We start from the raw sequence: 17,244 nt of genomic DNA, 5'->3' as shown, positions 1-17,244 counted from the left end.
ATCTATGTTTCCTTGTGAACTCTGGGGTGCCACATGCTTGTCACGATGTGCCAGACTCCTCTGCCAAATGGACAGAACTTGGCCCTGCTGGCCGCTGAGGAGAGCCCTGAGTCTGTGCAGGGAAGGCCTTTCAGCCCTGTGATTTATGGGGCCCAGGCAGAGGGCAGGTGATCATGATTTACAGGAGCCACAGACCCTTTGGGGCAGTGCCTATGGTGAATTACATCACCCAGCAGAGGAGATTTATGGCCCAGGCAAGACACCAGAGCCTCCAGGAGCATCTGTCCCAAGTTCACAGGTGGGTCCACTGAGGCCCTGGGAAGGCACATGACTTGCTCAGGGTCAAATACGGGCATCCTCCCTGGGGCACGGCAGGACTGGAATCCAGCTGTCCTTGGACTATCCCAGACTATCCCCTGGGGACTTTCCTCAGGAAACCAGTCAAAACCAAGTAGAAAACCATCCCCATCCCCCATGCTCGCTGGGAGGCTGGCATTTCAATCACTTCATCTGGCCCAGCTTTTGCCTACAGGTAATAAAGATGACAGTTTTATTTCATTTAAAAGTTAAGCTTTTTAAAACTTCCCAGTTTTCCACCAGTGGAGCGGGTGCTGATAGGTCACAGATGCTCTTCCTCAGCCTCAGCCTCCGCTGCCCTTTTGATTTCTTTGATGCCTGGGAACTGGAGACAGATGTGGGTGGAGGGGGGCCGAGTGTCACCAGCACAGAGGAGGCCTGCGACCTCATTCACCTGTCCTTATTTCTCATGAGACTGCCAACTGCATCCAGGTGGGACCTGCAAACCTGGCTTTGTGTTGGGCACACAGTGGTGCCTAATTAAGGTGGATGGATGCAATGAACAGCCAGGGATGGCACGAGTACCTGCAGGCCAGGTGATCCTTTTTGTGATCTGCCCCCTCCTCTGCATTATCGCCGTCTCCCCACTTAGAGAAATGGAGCCTCTCAGAGCTAAGAGGGCCTGGGGGCCCTTTCCACCCACCTGCTCCAATCAGAAACCTGTTCGTCATTCTTGAGTCTTTCCTTTGCTCCCCTCCGCATGGCCTCCACCTGTAAGAGCTGTGGGCTCGATCACTCCAGTGTGTCTCAAATGCCCCCCTGCTCTCCATTACCACGGCCACCCCCACCCAGCTCCCGAAAGACGCCCTTCCCCCTGTCCCCGCTGCCACTCTTGCCTCCCATGTACTTCATGTTTCACAAAGCAGCTTTACGAGGGGCCGTGCTTTAAGACAAAACACACTCAAATCGTGTTAACCCTCTGCTTAAAACTGTCAGTGGCTTTCTGTTGCGCTTGGGGTAAAATTCTGACCCTTTGTAAGGGCCCACAGGGAGGGCCCGCCCACGTGGGTGCCCCCTGCTGGTGCCAACAGCCCCTTTAGCCCTGCACCTCCTCTCTCCACTGTTCTGTTGTCTCCACGCTGGCTCACAGCCCGCCCCTGCCCTGGGTTCCCTGTGCGGCGAGGCTCTGTTCTCTTTCTGCCCCTTCAAGACTTGGCTTACACATTACCGTCTTCGGGACATCCCCTCTACCTTCCTGCCCCCCATGCATCATGCTCAGGGGTCACCAAATCTGACTGCAGCCTGATTTCATAAATGAAGTTTATTGGAACACAGCCGCACCTGTTCCTTTACCTGTTCGGCTGCCTTGGGGTTGTAAGGGCGGAGCCAAGAGGTGGAGACACAGGCTGTATGGTTCACAAAGCATAAAAATATTTACCATCTGGCCTTTTTTAGAAAAACAAAAACAAAAACAAAAACTTACCGACTCCTGTTCTAGCCCAGCCTAAGCTTTTTCACATAATGTTGCCATTTTTCACATAAAAGAATCACTTTACCTATTTTCATGTTTACTTTTGTTTCGGCCTATCTCCCTATAAAAGTGTAAATTCCCCGAGTGTAGGGACATTATATGAGATAGATGATACCTCCGTGCCCTGTCTGAGCATGGGGATGGGTGCACAGGAGGCATTCAATTATTATTTGACCGAAAGAATTATGATGTTGTCCAATATTTCTTAGGACTGATCTAGTAATTAATTACCGGTCAGATTAGTATTTTCAGATTTTGTTGAGCCTGCTTGCTCCAAACACGTGTACACACCCCCTGGGTGGGACAACTGAGTGTTGAGTACGTATTAATAGCCCTCTTGCTCACGGCAGTCACACCTGAGCACAGACTCTTCCCTTTCTGTCCCAACCTGATTGGCCTTCTAGATAATTTTTGGGAATAAATTGATTACAAATGGTAAAATATATATATGTGTGTATATATATATATATATGTATATACACATATATATGGATACACACATATATATGGATACATATATATGGATATATGGATATATGGATATATATATATGTGTATATACACATATATATGGATAAAATGTTTTCTTTCCCAGGAGTAAACAGGATGGAGGATAGACAATGGGCTGGTTTCTGGAAGAAGGAAAGTGGGCCCAGCATCATGTTCTAGTCTTGATGCCATGAACTTGTTGTGGACGGCCTCAATTTCTTTGCAAGTAGGTAGATTATCAGTTACCTACTCTGGGCCATAGTGTCTTCATCTGGAAAATGGTTTCTGAAGAGTACAGATAACTCTTTAATTTCCTGGGGCTCTCATGTTAGAGTCAGATTCCCCATGTGTGACCAGGTTGTTTTGACTCCTAGCCTGACCCACTGGATTAAAAGGAGTTTGGATTTTCTCCTGTATCTCCTATTCTTTAAAAAAATTTTTTTAATGTTAATTTTTTTCAGAGAAAGAGTTGCAAGTGAGCTGGGGAGGAGCAGAGAGAGAGAGAGAGAGAGAGAGAGAGACAGAGAGAGAGGCAAGCAAGATAAATTCAAAGCAGTCTCTGTGATTTCAGCACCAAGTCCGATGTGGGGCTCCAGCTCATGACCTGTGAGATCATGACCTGTGTCAAAACCAAGAGTTGGACGCTTAACCGACTGAGCCACCCTGGCGCCCCTCCATGTCTCCTATTCGTGCTATGAACTCCTGGTTCAGGTTTTCCCATAAGCATTTGCTTGGTGTCTTTGGGCAAGATGCTGCACGTCTCTGAGCCTGTCTCTTAATCTGTGGTGGGATATTTAAAAAATATTAACTGGTTATTTCTTTTTCCTTCCCATCTCTTCCTTCCATCCATTAGTGGGAGTCCTGTCTTTCTCCATATGCCTTCCCGCGAGAGCAGAAAGGAGAAGGGAAAATTCTCTCTTCCTGGCTTTTGAGTTTCAGTAGCCTAGAAAGGACTCATGTCAGAGGAAACAAGATACATGAGAGCCAGACCCTCTTCCCACCCCTGTCTCTGACCAGAAAGAGTCTCAGGGATGCAGGTAGGGAGGCAACTTGGAAGGGAGGCAGGGGAGGAGTAGACATGGAGAGACCTCACCAGGGCTTGGCTTCCTGCTCCCCAGGCTGAGCCCTGGAGAAGGAGCCACCTTGCCAGATGTGCCTGAGGGCAGAGGAGACTTGTGTCTGTCTTCCACAGAGGCAGCATGGCCTCAGGGGGAAAGGACACCCTAATGAGTCTTGATAAAGAATTCACTGAATTGCCTCCTTTATCCGACCTAAAATGAAAAAAAGAACAGATTATTCCAGAAGGGTCAAGGGCAACAGGGGCCTCAGGGGCAAGAATGGGGATGACGGTAGCGACCTGGCAAGGGGAGATGATGTCAAAATCCTTCTCCCTCCCCTACCTCAGCATTGCATCGGCCCTCCTGGAACTCCTGGGCAACCTCATGGCGAGAGGAGGGTAGGCCGGGATTGGCCGGTGTTATTCCACCACCATAACCAGGCAAAAAAGAGTGTCTCTCCCCTCACCTCGCTGATACAAATTTGAAGTTGGGCTTGAAAATGGGGACAAAATAGGATATGGGGTTTTAAACCAATGAAAAGTTTGGCTTGGAATAGAAGTGCAGAGAGGACGGGGAGAGAGGGAAAGCGAGAAAGCAGGGAGAGGGATTGAAAAATCAATCCCCCAGCCGCCAGCAGCCCAGCTGGTAGGCAGCAGATGGGGAAACGATGATGTGCAGATCAGGTGCTGTTAACAAGGCTGATGGCAACCATGAGAAACCACCTGCAGCCGGCTTTGCGGAAAATCTGGCTTCCGAGCAAGGGGCTTCGGGTAATCCATCTTGGGAGCCACTGAGCCATCAACTTGTTAAGTGGTATTCACTGGAGACCCGATCATCTTACACTCGGCTGCAGACGGTGGCAGCATCTCTGCCCCTGGAAGCCCAGATGGCGCAAATGGGGGTGGTGGTCCCGTGGCCCCGCTGCAGTGACCACGCACTGCAGCAGACGCCTGCGTGGGCAGCTCCTGGGTCAGCTGAACTCATGTTGCTGGCACTCCCAGAGCATTTGAGAGGTGCATCTGTTCACTACGTGAATGCCATTTTCTTCCTTCCGATGGCCACTCTCCTCTGGCCAGCCTCTGCCCCTCTGCTCTGGCGGCACGAGTGCTTGTGCTTAGTTCTCTCTCTAAGGGTCCGGCTGGTCGCGATGAAGAATGGAGGCTGCTGCAAGCAGCAGGGCCGGATGGTGGAGCACAGTGGGTACCGGAGCCCTGGGGTCAGATGACCTTGGACCCCAATCCTGGCTCCGCCCCGACCTGTGAGACTAGGGGTACCTATCCAGTAAGTATAACTTGGAGACTACAACCAACCACCCTCATGCCGGGCTTGCGTGGCCCATGACACATAACGGCCCCTCGGGCACTGGCACAGCACAGAGTCCCCACAGCGCAGGGGCCAGGTGCTTGCTTTCCTCGTGAGACTGTCACTCTCCCAGACCTCAGTAATCTGGTCTTTTAGTCCTGTTTTCCCCACTCCCCCTGGAACGTGTCCTCTTTCCTTTTCCCCAGGGCGGGCCTTGCGAGAGTCCCAGCTGCACGTGACGGTGGACGCAGACTCTTCCCAGGCAGAATTGTATTAGAGGGTTCCATTTCCTGAAACCCTGCCCATCGGAGATAGCCTGTTTCCAATTACTGTACCTACCGGTAATTAGATGAGAGCAAACTGAAAAAATGGCTTTTGTGGGAGCTACTGGCACGGGATTGGCTTCAAAGCTCGTAGCCTCATTATTAATAATAAACATTTTGGCGATGAACTTTTGACCATGCCCTCATTGAACATCTTTCCTCATAAGCATGCTTTCCTGGAGAAGCACACGGTGCGTGTGGCAGAAAGGGACTGCCTTTGACATTAGAAGGTCGGAATTAAGGTCCTTGGTTGTGCCTGAAAGCTCAGTTCCTCTCTCTGTGCCTCAGTTTCCTCAACTGTAACATGAGAGTGTTAGACCGTCTGACCTCTCGGGTAAAAATGCTTTTTAGAGCTTCAACTCTTATAGGAAAAAAACCCCACTGAGATCTAGAGTAAGAAGCTCAGAATGGCAGTGGTTTTAAAAATCACTTCTCCAGGAATCAACTTTAGTGAGTGACAACACTCTGGGACCCTCTCTGAGGGAAATGTTGGGAAATGATCCTGGACTGACACAGCTTTCATGAGAGTAACTTTTCATTCTGAGGGCGCTCTGGATGGATTAATCACGTCTTTCTAAGTCGTTCTTGACCTTGGCTTTTCCTTGGAGTTATCTGGGGAGATTTTCAACATTTCGATGATCAGACCACACCTCAGAACAATTACAGCAGAATCTCTGGGGTGAGATGAGGTATCAGTACTTTGTAAAACTTGCCCATGTGATTTCCTTGTGTAGGTGAGGTTGAGAATCACTGCGTAAGAATAGGACATCTCAAACTTTGACACGGACATGAATCACTGGGGACTTTGAGAAAATGCAGGTTTTGATTCAGTAGGACGATGGTGGGGCCTGGGGCTAATAAGCTCCCAGGTGATACGCGCTGTCCGGTTCCAGGGCCACACTTTGTGTAGCAGGACTTGGAAGGCTTAGAGACCTGGCTGTGCTGTGGGAAGTTACAAATCTGTGAGAGACTAAGGTTATAAGAAGTCATCTGGGAAACTTCTCAACCTCACCAGCAGAATGAGACAGGAAAGTGTGGGTGCCCTCGTCAAGCTAATAATTCGGCCCCTCTTCAAATGGATGGTCTTTAAATAGTTGTTCAACATTTTTTTTCGTTTGTTTTTGGAGTGGGGGTGGCATTGGTGTTAGCAAGGGGTTTTAAAAATTGTGACTGGAATGTTCTGTCTGCCCCAAGGAACGTGGGCAACTTGCTTTTAGAGCCAGACAGCATCCAAATCTTCTTCTTGTTCTTTGGGAGCGATCCAGCGTGCCTCTCACTAGGCAGCCATTCATGGAAACTGCTGGAGTAGCCCAGCGAGGACCTCGCTTGGCCTTGGCTTGGAAAATTGGGTGCTTCTGTCTCAGGCTTTGACTCGAGTAAGGTTGTGGCTCAAAGACACAGGAGCAGTTAGAGTTGACTAACTAGCGTGAGAATGCCCAGGTGTGGGGCCGGTGGTGACAACAATGGTGACCCACATGCAGCAGTGGCAGTGGTTGTTCCTGGCCTGTGGTCTGACCGGAGCCGGGATTCTGGCCATCCAGTATTGCTTGGTTCCAGGTATCCCAATGCTTTTGTGAGCTACTCAACACCCTTTCGATAAATGCATTTTCTGCTTAAATAGGCTTGATTTCTGTTGTGTGAACTCAAGATTCCTGATGGATGCAGAGGGTTGTGGCTGGGCTCAATGACACAATCCATGCAGAGAGCTTACGCTTCTTCCCAACACATAGAAAACAACCAGTCAGTGTGAGTTCTGTTGATGGAGAAGAAGAGGAAGAAGAAGGTATGGGGGAGGGGGGAGGAGAAAAAAAAAACAACAGGAAGCGGAGAGGGACAATACTGAGGGGACTTGCTTTCAGTAGAGAGGTCAAGAAGACTCCTGTAGGACATGCCAGGAAAGTTCACACTTGGAAAATGAAAAGACAGCCTGCAAAATTAGGCCATGTGTGAAGTTTGTCTCGGGGTGGAGTGTCCACCTCCTTGGATGGTTCGTTCCCCTCATGCAGGCTCAGATGCTCACTACATTCATCTGTCTGGCTGTGGAGGTCTTTCTTCAGAAGAAATTTCTATTAGTTAACGTGGGATAGGCTATGCTACAGTAACATTCCCCCCTGAATCGCAATGACTTAACACGGCAGAGGTGGGTCCAGCAACTCTCTGGTGCAGTTGTGCTTTATGTAGTAACTCAGCAATTCTGGCTGCTTTGATCTTGTGGTGCCATCAGCTCCTCATAAAGCTTCTCGGTCACAGTGGCCGGAGACGGCAGATGGAGGGTCAATTATCGGCTCTTATATGTCAGTGATATCGGCAAGGACTCGTCATACAGCCTCTCTTACATGCAAAAAGGCTGAGAGTACACGGAGTATTTGGGGAGCATGGTCAGTTCTGCCACAACTATTTAATCTAGTCGAGTTTTTTACTTTAGGAGAAATTGGCATTAAAGGCCAACACTTTTATACTTGTTGCCGTATCTTAATTAAACCTCACCGTCACCATATGAGGCTAAGCACTGATATATATCATCTCCACTGTAATATGAAGAAACAGAGGCTTGGCGAGTGAGTGTATTACTGAGGACTTGTGGTTGCTAATGTTAAGAATCCAGGTCCGGTTGGTGTAGGCAAATAGAGAGGAATTTATTTATATAAGAAATTCTAAGGCTTCAGACACAGCTGCATCTAGGGTCTTAACGATGTCATCAGGCCTCCACTCATTCTCTTGGTCGTGTTTTCTGTTGTGTTGGTGGGCTTTCTTGGTGCGCTAGGCCCAGCAGCTTCAGGTATATGTCCTCTCAGTTTCAAATATAGTAACAGAGAGAGAGAGAGAGAGAGAGAGCACACGCGCAAATTTTTTCCTTCTCAGAGGTCCCAACTCCAAATCCCAGGATTAAGTGTCTTTGTTTTTTAAATTTTTAAATTTATTTTTGAAAGACAGAGACACAGAGGGCGAGCAGGGGAGAGGGAGAGAGAGGGGGAGACACAAGCAGCACGGCGAGGACTGCCATGTGACCTCGTGGGTACCCGCTCAGTGTGGCCTCCACCAGGCAGCTGGGCGGAGCCACGTTCCCCCAGCGGCAGGGAAATTATTCCTGTGGATCCACTTCTGCAGAGCGTGAATGTGGAGTGAAATCTGCTTTCTTCTTAAGGGGAACACGTTTCAGTCCAAATGTTCCCTTCCACGGGGGTGGCTACGGTGTAATCGCGGCTCTGGGCCTGGTGCACAGTGAAGGCCCCCCCCCACTGAAGGAACGGGGGGGAGATCACTGTGGAGGGGAGGGCAGGGGACGCGGGCATCCTTGAGGTCCTGAGATTTGCAGCACGTCAGTGCTCCTGGCAGCAGCCCCCAACTCCCACTTGGCACAATCAGAAATGCCTCCAGACACTGTCAATTTTCCCCCGGGGCAAAATTGTCCCTGGTTGAGAACCACTGCCATAGTCAGTGCTTCCACTCGGGGCTTGCATTCACACGCTTCGATCAACACAAAGAAGTCATTAGAAGAGAGGGGTCCACATCACCACTGAGGCAGAGATGCCTCTAAATGAAGCCATGGCTGGGTGACTTTTGAGCCTGGCAATAGCCTGAGAGAGACGCAAGTCTCTCGAGTGGGTGGTTGGGGAGCATCACAGCAGCACATAACTCACACCGTCACGGGACAGGGAGGTCCACCAAGTTCCCTCAACTCCTGAGAAGCCATTTGGACATCAGGAGCTAGGATCCACCAGGCTGGTTTGTCGTGTTGGGAAGTCAGCATTCTAATAATGAATGTTTATTGAGCTCTTGCTTTATGCAGAACGCTGTGCTGAGTTCTTTGCGTAGATGATCATTTTTGATATTCCCAGCAGCGTTATGATGTGGCTTCTGTTACCATCCCTATGAAACAAACAAGAAAAGTGTGTGTTAAATCCTGTGTCCAAACGGTTGGCCTGGGATTTAAACGTACAATCTGGCTCCAGAGACCCCATTATAAATCACTGTGCTGCATATATATACATGTTTCTTCTCATTTCCTGAAAAATACACCCCAGTCCCTGCCCAAATGCCAGGGAAATACTATTTTAGGTGAAAACAAATTATAGTAAGCATTAAGGGATGTTTTTATTTATTTTATTTATTTATTTATTTTTATTTATTTATTTTTTTAATTTACATCCAAATTAGTTAGCATCTAGTGCAACAATGATTTCAGGAGTAAATTCCTTAGTGCCCCTTATCCATTTAGCCCATCCCCCCTCCCACGACCCCTCCAGTAACCCTCTGTTTGTTCTCCATATTTAAGAGTCTCTTCTGTTTTGTCCCCCTCCCTGTTTTTATATTATTTTTGCTTCCCTTCCCTTATGTTCATCTGTTTAGTATCTTAAAGTCCTCATATGAGTGAAGTCATATGATATTTGTCTTTCTCTGACTAATTTCTCTTAGGATAATACCCTCTAGTTCTGTCCATGTACTTGCAAATGGCAAGATTTCATTCTTTTTGATTGCTGAGTAATATTCCATTGTATATATATACACCACATCTTCTTTATTCATCCATCGATGGATATTTGGGCTCTTTCCATACTTTGGCTATTGTTGATAGTGCCACTGTAAACATTGGGGTGCTTTTTGAGCTAAGCCTCCCTGATGGAGGACCAGGACACCTCAGCCTTCTGGGAGCAGCACAAGAATGAAGTCCCACCCAGGGTGTGTGGTCAGGCACTTCCTTTGTCCATGCTCCCACCTGTTCGAAAAGTTTTGGAGTGCCAGGGAGTGCAGAAGAGCAGTGGGGGAAGTGGCGGTGAAGACGAGGGCCAGAGGACACTGAATGGGGCTCAGACATAGACCCACCTTCCCCACTGGGAGGTTTTTGGCAAAGCTCTTTGTGAATTTTTACAAACACCCCCAGCAAGCCCCATGGGATAATAGGAGCTTTGGGTTGGACGGTGCTGGGAGGGCTCCCACTGTGCCTGGCTTTATTCCTTGAAGATTAGCAAGTAGGGGAAAAGCAAAGGCATCATTTAGAATGGTTTTGCTTCTGCTAATGAGCACATTGCTAGAGTCGTTAAAAACCCCTTAATTTAGATGTGGGTTGGAAGTAGAGAAATGCAAGAAGTAGAGTCGGAGCCCTGTGTACCTGCAGAGCGCCCATGAGCTAGGGATGCCTTATGAGATGCTGCCACCCTATGATCAGTGTGTCAAGGTTATTGTGTGGTAGCTGAAGGTGCACTTGAGTAGATCATGGTAAAGGAGCAGGATGGTGAGTGCTTGGGACCTGTGCTGTCGTGGGCAGGTTACAGATTGTCAGAAGAGAGAAGAGGGTGGCATCCATCATTAAGGGCAAGTCAGTGGGGGCACCGGGCTGGCTCAGTCGTTTAAGTGTCCAACTTCAGCTCAGGTCATGATCTCACGGTGCGTTAGTTGGAGCCCCGCGCCGGGCTCTGTGCTGACAGCTCAGAGCCTGGAGCTTGCTTCAGATTCTGTGTCTCCCTCTCTCTCTGCCCCTCCCCACTCACACTCTGTCTGTCTCTCTCTCAAGAAAAAAAATAAACATTAAAAAAAAAAAAGTGGGGAAGACAGTTGGCATATTTAGTGGAACATGACAGTGATTTGCCTTATCCATACATCAGGAAGGATGTGTGGTCAAGGCACAAACAGGGATATTCAGAAAGTAGCCTGGTACTGAAGGAGGTCCATGCGGATTGGATGGTGATTGTGGAAAAAACAATTCTAAGTCATGCGCCCATCGGGACTTTTGTTTGTAAGTAACAGAAATTCAATTTAAACTGATTTAAGCAAAACAAAAAACAAAGCAGAAAACAAGAGTGAGTGTGTGAAGGTCATTAAGTAACCTAATGGAAAATTCGGAGGTAATTTATTTCAGGCACAGAATGTCAAGAAGCTCAAAGGATAGGAGTAGGGCTCTGTTTCTCTTGACAATACTTTCCTCTGTTGGCCGCTCCCAGAGGTGGGTTCTCTGCAGGATGGGCCCAGTGTGCCTTGCTTCAAGTCCTAAGAATGAAAAGTCTTCTCTTTCTCATTGGTCCAAGCCTATGCCCTGACTTGAGTCTCAGGGGCCAGTCCTGGGTTCCAGGCTTCCCTCAAATGGGAGGTGTAGGCCAGGCCCACCCAAACTGCATGGACCGGGAGTAAGGGAGGGGCCTCACTCAAAGCGGGGTGGGGGGGGGGGTAACCTCACAGGCTCTTGATGGATTCAGATGCGCAACTTGATCTCTTTCATTCCACACGGAACAGTGAGAGCTGTTCCACACGGAACAGCCACAAGCTTGCTGATCAGGCGGGGGTCACACAAAGCATTCCTGCCCCCCTAATTTCCCATATGTTCTATAATAAGCTTGGCTGGCAATTTGATTTCACCGATAGTCATCACATCCTAACTGGTGATTTCTGATTAAAAAAATAGTAAACTCCAGGGATGAATTTACTGATAAATACCACATGAAGTCCTAGAGATGAGCATAAAACATCACTTTTTTTCTTTCTTTTTACATGTCTAAGCTTCTTAGAAAAAAAATTTTTTAATGTTTCCTTTTGAGAGACAGAGCATGAGTGGGGGAGGGGCAGAGGGGGGGCACAGAATCCGATACAGGCTCCAGGCTCTGAGCTGTCAGCACAGAGCCGGACACAGGGCTCAAACTCACAGACCGAGAGATCGTGACCTGTGCTGAAGTCGGATGTTTAACCGACCGAGCCACCCAAGTGCCTCTAACGTCTAAGCTTCTTAAAGCGAGAGCAGGTCTTGGCATATCTTCTAAACCTTCCGTCACCCAACCCAGCGGTTCCTGCGATTTCCCGTAACACAAGTTGCCTCACACAAACCTCAGGACTAGAAGGCCCACCTTGACCTTCTGCCTTCTGCTTTGCGGTGCCTCCTTCCCTGCAGTGAGGCCACCAGTGAGAGATGGGAAGGGGAGGGGAGCATGCTGACATGTACTGTATTTAATAGTGGCCAAGACCACAACTGTGGTGAGAATTGGTTTGGGGTCCAAGATGTTTCTGGCTGAAAGGCTCAGGACAGCCTTCCCACGTTGATTTACAGCCTTGGACCATCTTCTTGTGGTCCAATCGTTGGTCCAAAGCCCCTTTAGGATCAAAGCAAGATCATAAAGGGGCTTTGTGTAAGCCTCTCTCAAACTCCAGCCAGATCTCACCTCGAGGCAAGTCAGCAAGACCAAATTCCCGCTTATCTTATCAGGTTATGATGGATGGATGAGATCATCCACATGAGGGCATGAATTGAGCAAACGGGGACGGTGCCTACTTGGCAAATCCTCAGCTGGTGTCTCCTTTCTTGCTGGAACTAGAGTGGGGCTCTTGATTCCCTTCTTTCTGGAAGCCCGAGGACGTAATTTTCCATTCACTATTCATCTTGATTACATCTTCCAATGTCTCCCCTGAAATCACTGATGGTACTTTCAGGTCCTACTAATAATATAGGGACCTTCTAGATCCCTTGACTTTATATAGTTGTTTATGTTCTCAGAATATAGGTTTTATTTTGATGTTGGGGGCAGAGATGTCTGAATCACATTCCACAACTTTAAGCTTCAAAAAGCCATGGACATCATTAGCCACAAGGGAAATATAAATCCAAACCACAATGAGATGCCACTTAATAATCACTAGGATGGCCACAGTAAGAAAAACGGACACAACAAGTGTTGGTGAGGGTGCAGAGAAAGGAGAACCCTCCAACACGTCTGGCGGGAATGTAACATGGTGCAATGATTTGGAAAACAGTCTTGCTCTTCCTCGAAAGGTAAAACGTAGAGTTTCCACGTGGCTCAGCAATTCTCCTCCTAGGTATATACATGAAAAAGAAATAAACACATGGCTACACAAGTATTTGTGTGTGAATTGAGCTGTTCATAACAACTTTATTCCTAATAGGCAACAACTGGAAAGGACCCAAACGTCTATCAACTATAAATGGGTAAACAAAATGTGGATTAACCTTAAAAAGATTATGCTAAGTGAGAGAAGCTTGTCACAAAAGACTATATATTGTATAATTTCATTTCTGTGAGGTTTCCTTGTGGCGTGATGAAATGTATTGGATGATGGTGGTAGTTGCACAAGTTAGGGAGCATACCAAAAACTGAATTGCACATTTTAAATGGGTGAATTGTACGATATGTAAATTATACCTCAAACATATATATGTATGTATATATAATATAGTTATATATGCATATAACATGCAATTATATATGTACATATATAAAATACAATTATATATGTATATATAATACAATTATATACAATTATATGTGTGTGTGTATACATGTATGTTATATATGGGTATATATATATACACAGAGAGAGAGAGAGAGTCAGAAAAACTAGCTGAATCTGACAGCAAGGGCGTTCTAATGACAGAATTCTCTGATAGGAGTAGAAAGTAGCCAAAGAAAATATTCAGTATTAAAGTAATAATGGTAGAATGTCTTTCTCCCCATAAGCCAGACTAATCACTTCTGATCATGTGTTCGGTCTCTAATTCCTTATATTAATTCAGGACAATTCCTGTTATTGAGCAGAAAGATCGAAAATTCTTAATTTTGAGGACAAATATGTAAATCCTACCTTTGAGGGGGTTGGTGTATGAGACCATGTTTGCCATGGGAAATGGACAGCGCCTTCTGATTAGGAGGCAATGGGGAAGCATCTCACAGTTCCAAATGAAAGGGGACAAATGAGACTCTTGAAACAAGTACAATTTCCCTCTCACTTAAGGATGGAAATGTTATATTTATAAGAGCAATCCTAAGTGTTTTATTCATCTCAGGTTTCTCCTAGTGTGATGACTTATGGGAGCTCTGTTCTCCCCACGCTGCGCTGTCTTTGGATTTAACGTTAGGGACAGACCTAGAGGGGCACTTCAGGGGCTGGTGCAGGGAGGCTAGAGGGTTTTTTTTTTTTTCACCAGAGTCAGAATCCATGTTCTTAGCTAACCAAGAGGACAATACTGGAGTCACAGTTGGCTATAAGCAACTTGAAATTACAAACTGGGTCCCGGCCAACTGGATATCCGTAGGACCCAGCATTGCCTCTGACACACAGTAGGCATTTCATATTATTTTCTTGAATGCTAAATGTTAATAAGAATACAATGGACAACACAGATACAGGCCCTTACAGAAATAGCAAGGGACACGTTCATCAAATAATCACATACAGATGAAATTATAAACTGTGAAATACTTTAAGGCAAAAACATGCAGGGGCATGTAGAATTATTGATGACTGAGTGTCCACGTGGCATCCTTGAAAACTTCACCTCTGGCACACTTTAGGTCTCTATAAGCGGATGTGTTTAGACAGAGGAGAAACTAGTTTACTTATCCGTCACCAGGGCTGAGATGGTCAGGACTAATTTGCTCAAAGGAAAACTGCTTATGCCAGCCTGTCTCCTTGTTGAAGAAGGGAAGGGCAAATGGCTAGGGCCTCCTTGGAAACCATCTTGCAGGTAACTGTGTGTATCCTGGGCCACCAATCAGGCACTGAACTCCACCGGGAAGCCAGAGGGGAACGGGTCCCCAAGGAGGAGGAGTCTCTGTGCTGCCCCCATGTGGTGAAAGTAGAGAATGCGCCTTCTGCGGCTGCCTCCCATTCTTCAGGCGTGTAGCGCCGTCCACACTGGCCCATCAGAGAGCCCAAGGTGTCCTTTCCCATTGCTTATTACCTTGATTGTTCTTATAAGTGCATGTTGTAAGCGCTTCTGACCTTACATCCGTCAGCCTATTGCATATGTCTCTACTTAGAAGCCCCGTAGAAATCTGATGTTTAAAATATCTGAAAATGAACTTATCACCTCTCTTCTCCTTCTATACTGTGTAGCCTGGTAAACAGCATCATTCAGTCCCCTCCTCTCCCTCTGCCCAGGTCTAAGCAATCACATTCTTATTCACCAAGACTCTATATATTTCACTGAATTTATCCTCTCTTTCCCATCCCCAATGCTGTTCTGTTAGTGATTAAAAGTTTTTTTGTTCAGGAAGCATATACAGAGTATGCAGGCTTGTTGTTTTATTAAAAGGTTATTATTTGACTTGCTGTTTCTTGGGGTAATTGTTCTTGTCCAGAGCAAAAGCTTTCCTACATATAAAGGACATTGGCCTGTTTGGTTGGAAATAGGCCCCCTTCTAGGAACATTACCAGTTATTTGCTTCATTTAGCTATAAATAAACTGAAAACAAAATGACCCCACCATCTATCCATTTTCTGATGGAGTTGTAAATCTGATCCGAAAAAGACAAAATACTTCATTGTCTGGAAATAATAATGTGTACCTTCTGTAAATGCTATCCACATCTATCTTTGAGTTTAGAAGAATGTGTTTTAAAGGTAAATCAAACAGTGCAAATGCACATCTTGCAGATATCCATAATTAAATGGAGTTTTCCTGATTAGTGCTGTAAGTCACAATTTGCCATTTAGTCCAAAATGCCTTGTGTACCACTCTATTAATCAATTAATCGGTTAAAAAAATAATAAAGAAGCAGTTCCTATGAAATATTTATTATGTGTTCTCTTGCCTGGAGAAATTTTTAGCATTTAAGTTGTGATGTTATAATCTATGATCCTAACAGTGGTTTGACCCTTTTTAATTCTCAAGTGTGTGTCATCTGAATGGAAAAGATGGGCAGCGAAATTTATTTCACTAGAGGTGTTTGGCCTTTGAGAGAGTATAGATCACTGGGTTACTAAAGGCTTCACACTGTTTTTGGTTTTACAAAGAATTGGAATTAGAAAAGAGAAATCGGTCTTTCTTTTGGTGAAAATACTCCAAATTTCTTAGTGTCTCCACAGCTTGGGTACCATCTGTTGCTCTATTTGTTTCCATTAATCTTAGATTTCCGGTGTTGCAGAATCATAGAATATTAGCTCAGCATACTACTTTGAGATCATCCTCAGATAGGATCTTCTGGAAAGATTCACAGTTTATTTTGATCTTCTGTGTACAAAGTTGCAGATACTTGGGCCTGACTTTGGTCTGGGTAGCCAAATGCATTATTTTCTTCCTTTCCTTTGCCCCTTCCCACGCCTTTCTTCTATCAGCAATACCAAAGGGATTATTGGCAACCTCTCACTCATTCTGCCTGTGGCCTTGACAAGGTGCAACGATCATAGATTCTACTGAGACATGCTGTATTTCCCAGGTGTCTCTAGTAAATAGTGCTGCATGTGTGGTGAACTGAAGCAAATGAATTTATCTGCTGGCACAAAGCCGATGGCATGGAACCACTGTTGTTTTATTGAGTTATCTGTCTTGTTTGGCATAGTAAGTTGTGTTGAGATTCTTCCCACTTCTTTGTCTTTTTGAGTTTAAAATTTGTGGGTTTTAATGAGGGTGGTGCTTAAGATAGATGTTAATATGATGTGCAATTATCTCTGTCGTGTTCCGTTAGATTTAAGCACCTTTTTTGGTCCATAGTGGGGTGAGTCGGCGGAAGACTATGCCCTTTGCTTGGGGGTCCTACGTTGAGTAAGCTCGCATTAAACTTCATACATTATTTGTGAACATTGAAACTACGCACTTCAGAAATGAACTCCATTCCTGTTCCCCTGGAAATTACTTGAAAAGCTAGCGTCTCTGCACGTGACCAGAGCCTGCTGTTTGGTTCAATTTTTCTTTTTCCTTCTTTTACCATGGCTTCACTGTGTCATGTAAATCTGTTTTCTGCCTTAGCATTTCCATCCTTGGATTACAGCAGATCCTTGGCCTTTGCAGATTTCCAAACTCATGGGATTGACTATATTCTAAAGCACCTGTAGTTATTTGTACTTTTACAGAAATAAGAATTAGAATTGTGTCTATCAGAGGCTGGTAAGCTGGAGAGAGGCCCTTTGCTAATAAATACGCTTGACTAACCCCCAAACATTAGCGTGGACTCACTTCTCAATCATGGAAGTTTCCAGCTGCCTCTGGGTAACTTAATCTTTACTCATCCTACATTATAGATTTATGGATGAAATTACAGGCTATAGAGGTATATGTGGATTTGGAGTTTTGTGATGGTTTAGGACACTGTTTCTCAAGCTTTTAAATAATTGCTAACGCCTGGGAAACATCCCTAGAAATTCTGATTCATTGTTTTGAGGTGGGGCCTGAAGATATGTATTTTTATAAATTTCTCCAGGCAATTCTCATGTGCAAACAGAGTTGGGGGCCAGTGGACTAGGAGGTACTTCAACGCTTCATAAACCCCAAGCTCCAGTTTAAAAGACTTATATGGTCCAACCCCTT

Source organism: Panthera leo, chromosome D2, assembly GCF_018350215.1.
Source record: "Panthera leo isolate Ple1 chromosome D2, P.leo_Ple1_pat1.1, whole genome shotgun sequence".
NCBI classification, from domain to species: Eukaryota; Metazoa; Chordata; class Mammalia; order Carnivora; family Felidae; genus Panthera; species Panthera leo.
This window is presented reverse-complemented; position numbering follows the sequence as displayed.